This window comes from Orcinus orca, chromosome 8 (assembly GCF_937001465.1).
Source record: "Orcinus orca chromosome 8, mOrcOrc1.1, whole genome shotgun sequence".
In the NCBI taxonomy this organism is placed as follows: domain Eukaryota; kingdom Metazoa; phylum Chordata; class Mammalia; order Artiodactyla; family Delphinidae; genus Orcinus; species Orcinus orca.
This window is the reverse complement of record NC_064566.1, coordinates 17,270,714-17,276,713: the sequence shown is the minus strand read 5'-3', so window position 1 is coordinate 17,276,713 and position 6,000 is coordinate 17,270,714. Positions and strand designations below refer to the sequence as shown.

At 43.8% G+C, this 6,000-nt stretch overlaps 1 pseudogene; it reads right to left on the bottom strand.

Annotated features, from left to right (window-relative positions):
* Positions 1-703: 703 nt before the first annotated feature.
* The window catches only part of LOC101286936 (endoplasmic reticulum mannosyl-oligosaccharide 1,2-alpha-mannosidase-like), a 497,816-nt pseudogene continuing 492,519 nt past the window's right edge, over positions 704-6,000 (bottom strand).

Genomic DNA, 6,000 nt, shown 5'->3' with positions numbered 1-6,000 from the left:
ATACATGATGAATAACAAACAACTCAGTATTTGTACAGCCCAAAATTCTAATATGTCAGGAATGGAAGGGTCTATTTGGAGTCTCTTTTCCTGAACAGTGTTCCTAAAGTGTATTAAGAGTTTGTGTACATGATCTCATCTCATACACACAAAACCTGTTGTAGACAATACAGGTATCCCCATTTTACAGATGAGAATAATTCAGATGAGAGGTTTTCAAAATATCTAGGTAGCTCCCTCAAGGTCCCACAGCTACAAATTTCCTTCAAACTTTGGTTCAATCAATGAAATAAAGGCATCCTCCCATGCTCCATGAATGCGATTTCTCTATGAGGACAATGGGGCTAATTCACCAGCAGAAGATGTCATCCCAGCTCTGCTAGTATTAGCTGTGTGACTTTGAACCAGTCACTTGACCTCTCTGAGCCTCCCCTCTTTTTTGTCTGTACACTGATAAAGCTGGGTGAATGGATTAACTTTGGGATGCTAGAATAGAAGTTGAACATTTTTAAAAAAGATACGGAAGCTTGAGGTCTCTTAGCTTGCAAACTGGAAGCGACTCAGTGATTGAAAGGAGTCAGATACGACTGGACTATTCCACTGTTTATGACAACACAAGGCACTGGTCATCCCTGGACCACTCCCCCAGCCCACCTCTCTCCTCTGCTCTGGGCAGTAGGCCCCAATTATTGACAGGTGGAAGCATCTTTCCATCCTTGCCTTTGACATGCAGTATGGGAGACAGCTTTGAATTTGATGGAGTAAAGAGTCTGTCAGCCTTCCTGCTTCACAGCACTCAAAGAAAGCTTACCTGCACAAGTGTGTGTCGGCAGCACATAGCCCACTTCTAAGAGGATTGCACATCAGGATCAAGACATGGAGAGCAACTACTCCCTGGAAATGTTTAAACAAAGAAAAAGGTATAGTCTAAGAATCTTCAGATTTTTTTTTTACAATCTCTTTAAATGAAGCCAGCTTGGGATAGGACATGGTTGACAGCATTTCCCCAGACAGAATGTTAAATATTGCCTTCAAACCAGAAAATTACTCATGGATTTGACCTGTAGAAAAGATAAACGTCTATTCAACTCTGTTCTATTCCAGTGTGGGCTTTATTGTTTTTAGTGAAACAATCTGAGCCAGCCTCCTAATGAAGCAACCCAGCATATAAACACATCAAGTATACGGCACAGGCACAGAGTCCTTGCCAACCAAACGCAACACCCCAGAAGGCCACCCACAGCTGCTGAGAGCAGGGTGTGCACACCAGCTTAACAAGGTGGCTGCCCTACCCCAGCGCAACAGCAGACACACAGTCCAGGAGCAAACAGACATGGCAAATGAAAACTCTGGCTAAGGATGGAGCAGAAACAACAGCTTATAATTCACTGCCTCAAGAGCCTCTGAAGTCACTACCATTCCAGCTTTGGCTAAAGACAATTTTCATCATGACAGGTGACTACCATCTGTAAGACCCTGTCAGACCACATATGCCTAATAATGGTCTCTCATTTTTACCCAGTATTTTACAGCTCACATAGGGCCACCGCATGCCCCGTCTCATTGGATTCTCTTAACAACACTATTAAACATGTGGTACAGGGACTCACTGCACTGGCTGCATTTTGTTTTTCAGAGTGATGCTATCAAGTAGTATTGTATCTATTTGTTGGTTCAGCAAGCTCGTATGCAGGGTCCGCTCTGTTCCAGGCACTCGGAGAAGATGGAGGGGCACACAGAAGGAAGGAGAGAAAGCGGAGGAGAGTCAAATATGGCCTCCATGTGAATGTTTTCAAAGAGTTAATCTCAAGAGGAGGCAGAAGGGTAAACCGATAACTCTAATTCAATCTTGACAGAACTGAGAGGGAGGTATTCATAATCCCCAAGGGGAGCAGTGATGTGATTCTGAAGAGTTTTCTAAATGGTAAAAAGAATTTAAGTAAACTTTTCATTCCGATTCTTAGAAAAAGTTATAATTATGAAACTATGCACTTTAAGTTCTAAGATTAGTTAATAAGCTTATGAAATATTTTATTATTGCTTATTTAAGACTAACAACAAAACCTCCAGGTAAGACAAGCAGGCACTGTTATCCTTATCTTACAGAGGCTCACGGAAGTTGAATGGCTTGTGCAAGGCAACAGGTCAGAAATTCGAATTTACTAGGGAATTGCTGATGCTCAGTTCAAACCTGGATTCTAATCCAGTGCTTCTCAAATTTAATGAATATAAAAACCACTTGGGGATCTTGTTCAATTACAGATTCAGGTTTGTCAGTCTGGAGTGGGGTCTGAAAGTCAGCGTTTCTAACAAGCTGCCTGGTGATGCTGCTGCTGCTGGTCCATGGACCTGGCTTTGAGTAACAAGGATCCAGAGTGATGTCTTTGCCCTACATGTGTGTATTATAAAAAGGCGGGGTGGGGGGCACAATCAGCGTGCATGAATGCTAACAACAGTGAATTGGTTTATCAGAAATCAGAGGGAAGGGGGGACCTTCAAGATGGCGAAGGAGTAAGACGTGGAGATCACCTTCCTCCCCACAAATACATCAAAGACACATCTACATGTGGAAAAACTCCTACAGAACACCTACTGAATGCTGGCAGAAGACCTCAGACCTCCCAAAAGGCAAGAAACTCCCCACGTACCTGGGTAGGGCAAAAGAAAAAAGAAAAAACAGAGACAAAAGAATAGGGACGGGACCTGTGCCTCTGGGAGGGAGCTGTGAAGGAGGAAAAGTTTCCACACACTAGGAAGCCCCTTCGCTGGTGGAGACAGGGTGTGGGCATGGGGGAAGCTTCGGAGCCACAGAGGAGAGCACAGCAACAGGGGTGCAGAGGGCAAAGCGGAGAGATTCCCGCACAGAGGATCGGTGCCAACCAGCACTCACCAGCCTGAGAGGCTTGTCTGCTCACCCTCCGGGGCAGGCAGGGGCTGGGAGCTGAGGCTCGGGCTACAGAGGTCCGATCCCAGGGAGAGGACCGGGGATGGCTGTGTGAACACAGCCTGAAGGAGGCTAGTGAGCTGCAGCTAGCTGGGAGGGGGTCCGGGAAAAAGTCTGGAACTGCCGAAGAGGCAAGAGACCATTGTTTCAGGGTGCACAAGGAGAGGGGATTCCTTCCCTGTGTGCCCACAGAAGGCAGAGCACCGCCTAAGTGAGCTCCAGAGATGGGCACGAGCCCCAGCTATCAGGATGGACCCCAGAGACGGGCATGAAACGCTAACACTGCTGCTGCCACCAAGAAGCCTGTGTGCGAGCACAGGTCACTATCCACACCTCGCCTCCCGGGAGACTGTGCAGCCCGTCACTGCCAGGGTCCCATGATCCAGGGACAACTTCCTTGGGAGAACACACGGCGCGTCTCAGGCTGTTGCAATGTCATGCCAGCCTCTGCCACTACAGGCTCGCCCCACATTACAATTATGACTACCGTATCCCTCCCTCACCCTGGCCTGAGCAAGCAAGAGCACCCTAATCAGCCTCTGCTTTAACCCCATCTTGTCTGGGTGGGAACAGATGCCCGAGGGCAACTTACAGGCAGAGGTGGGGCCAAAACCAAAGCTGAACCCCAGGAGCTGTGCGAACAAAGAAGAGAAAGGGAAATCTCTCCGTGCAGCCTCAGGAGCAGCAGACTAAATGCCCACAATCAACTTGATGTATGCTGCATCTGTGGAATACCTGAAGAGACAATGAATCATCCCAAAATTGAGGTGGTGGACTTTGGGAGCAATTGTAGACTTGGAGTTTGCTTTCTGTGACTGATTTGTTTCTGATTTTTATATTTATCTTAGTTTAGTTTTTAGCTCTTGTTATCATTGGTGGATTTGTTTATTAGTTTGGTTGCTCTCTTCTTTTTCATTATTTAAATAATTTTTCTTTCTTTCTTTATTTTTTTTTCTCCCTTTTCTTCTGAGCCGTGTGGCTGAAAGGGTCTTGGTGCTCTGGCCTGGTATCAGGCCTGAGCCTCTGAGTGGGAGAGACAAGTTCAGGACATTGAACCACCACAGAACTCCCAGCCCTAGTAACTACAATCAGTGAGAGCTCTCGCAGAGATCTCCATCTCAACGCTAAGACCCAGCTCCACCCAACAGCCAGCAAGCTCCAGTGCTGGATGCCCCAGGCCAAACAACTAGCAACAAAGGAACACAACCCCACCCAATAGCAGAGAGGTTGCCTAAAATCATACTAAGTTCACAGACACCCAAAAACACACCACTGGACGTGGTCCTGCCCACCAGAGAGACAAGATCCAGCCCCACCCACCAGAACACAGGCACCAATCCCCTCCACCAGGAAGACAACACAAGCCACTGAACCAACCTCACCCACTGGGGGCAGAAACCAAAAACAATGGGAAATACAAACATGCAGTCTGTGAAAAGGAGACCCCAAACACAGTGAGTTAAACAAAATGAGAAGACAGAGAAATATGCAGCAGATGAAGAAGAAAGGTAAAAACCCACCAGACCAAACAAATGAAGAGGAAATAGGCAGTCTACCTGAAAAGGAATTCAGAGTAATGATAGTAAAGATGATCCAAAATCTTGGAAATAGATTGGAGAAAATAGAAGAAACGTTTAACAAGGACCTAGAAGAACTAAAGGGCAAAGAAACAATGATGAACAACACAATAAATGAAATTAAAATTTCTCTAGAACGAATCACTAGCAAAATAACTGAGGAAGAAGAATGGAAAGGTGACCTGGAAGACAAAATAGTAGAAATAACGGCCGCAGAGCAGAATAAAGAAAAAAGAATGAAAGGAATTGAGGACAGTCTCAGACACCTCTGGGACAACATTAAATGCACCAACATTCAAATTATAGGGGTCCCAGAAAAAGAAGAGAATAACAAAGGGACTGAGAAAATATTTAAAGAGATTATAGTTGAAAACTTCCCTAACAAATGGAAAGGAAATAGTCAATCAAGTCCAGAACGTGCAGAGAGTCCCCTACAGGATAAATCCAAAGAGAAAAATGCCAAGACACATATTAATCAAACTATCAAAAATTAAAAACAAAGAACAACTATTAAAAGCAGTAAGGGAAAAGCAACAAATACAAACAAGGGAATCCCCATAAGGTTAACAGCTGATCTTTCAGCAGAAACTCTGCAAGCCAGAAAGGGGTGCCAGGACATATTGAAAGTGATAAAAGGGAAAAACCTACAACCAAGATTACTCTACCCAGCAAGGATCTCATTCAGTTTCGAAGGAGAAATTAAAACCTTTTCAGACAGGGAAAAGCTAAAAGAATTCAGCACCACCAAACCAGCTTTACAACAAATGCTAAAGGAACTTCTCTAGGCAGGAAACACAAGAGAAGGAAAAGACCTACAATAACAAACCCAAAACAATTAAGAAACTGGGAATAGGAACATACATATCGAACATTACCTTAATGTAAATGGATTAAATGCTCCAACCAAAAGACATAGACTGGCTGAATGGATACAAAAACAAGACCCATATATGTGCTGTCTACAAAAGACCCACTTAAGACCTACGGACACATAGAGACTGCAAGTGAGAGGATGGAAAAAGATATTCCATGCAAATGGAAATCAAAAGAAAGCTGGAGTAGCAATTCTCATATCAGACAAAGTAGAGTTTAAAATAAAGACTATTACAAGAGACAAAGAAGGACACTACATAATGATCAAGGGATCAATCCAAGAAGAAGATATAACAATTGTAAATATTTATGCACCCAACATAGGATCACCTCAATACATAACGCAAATGCTAACAGCCATAAAAGGGGAAATCAACAGTAACACATTCACAGTAACACATTCACAGTATGTAACACATTCACAGTATGTAACACAGTAACACATTCACATTCACAGAAATCACAGTAACACATTCACCCCATTTTCACCAATGGACAGATCATCCAAAATGAAAGTAAATAAGGAAACACAAGCTTTAAATGACACATTAAACAAGGTGGACTTAATTGATATTTATAGGACATTCCATCCAAAAATAACAGAAT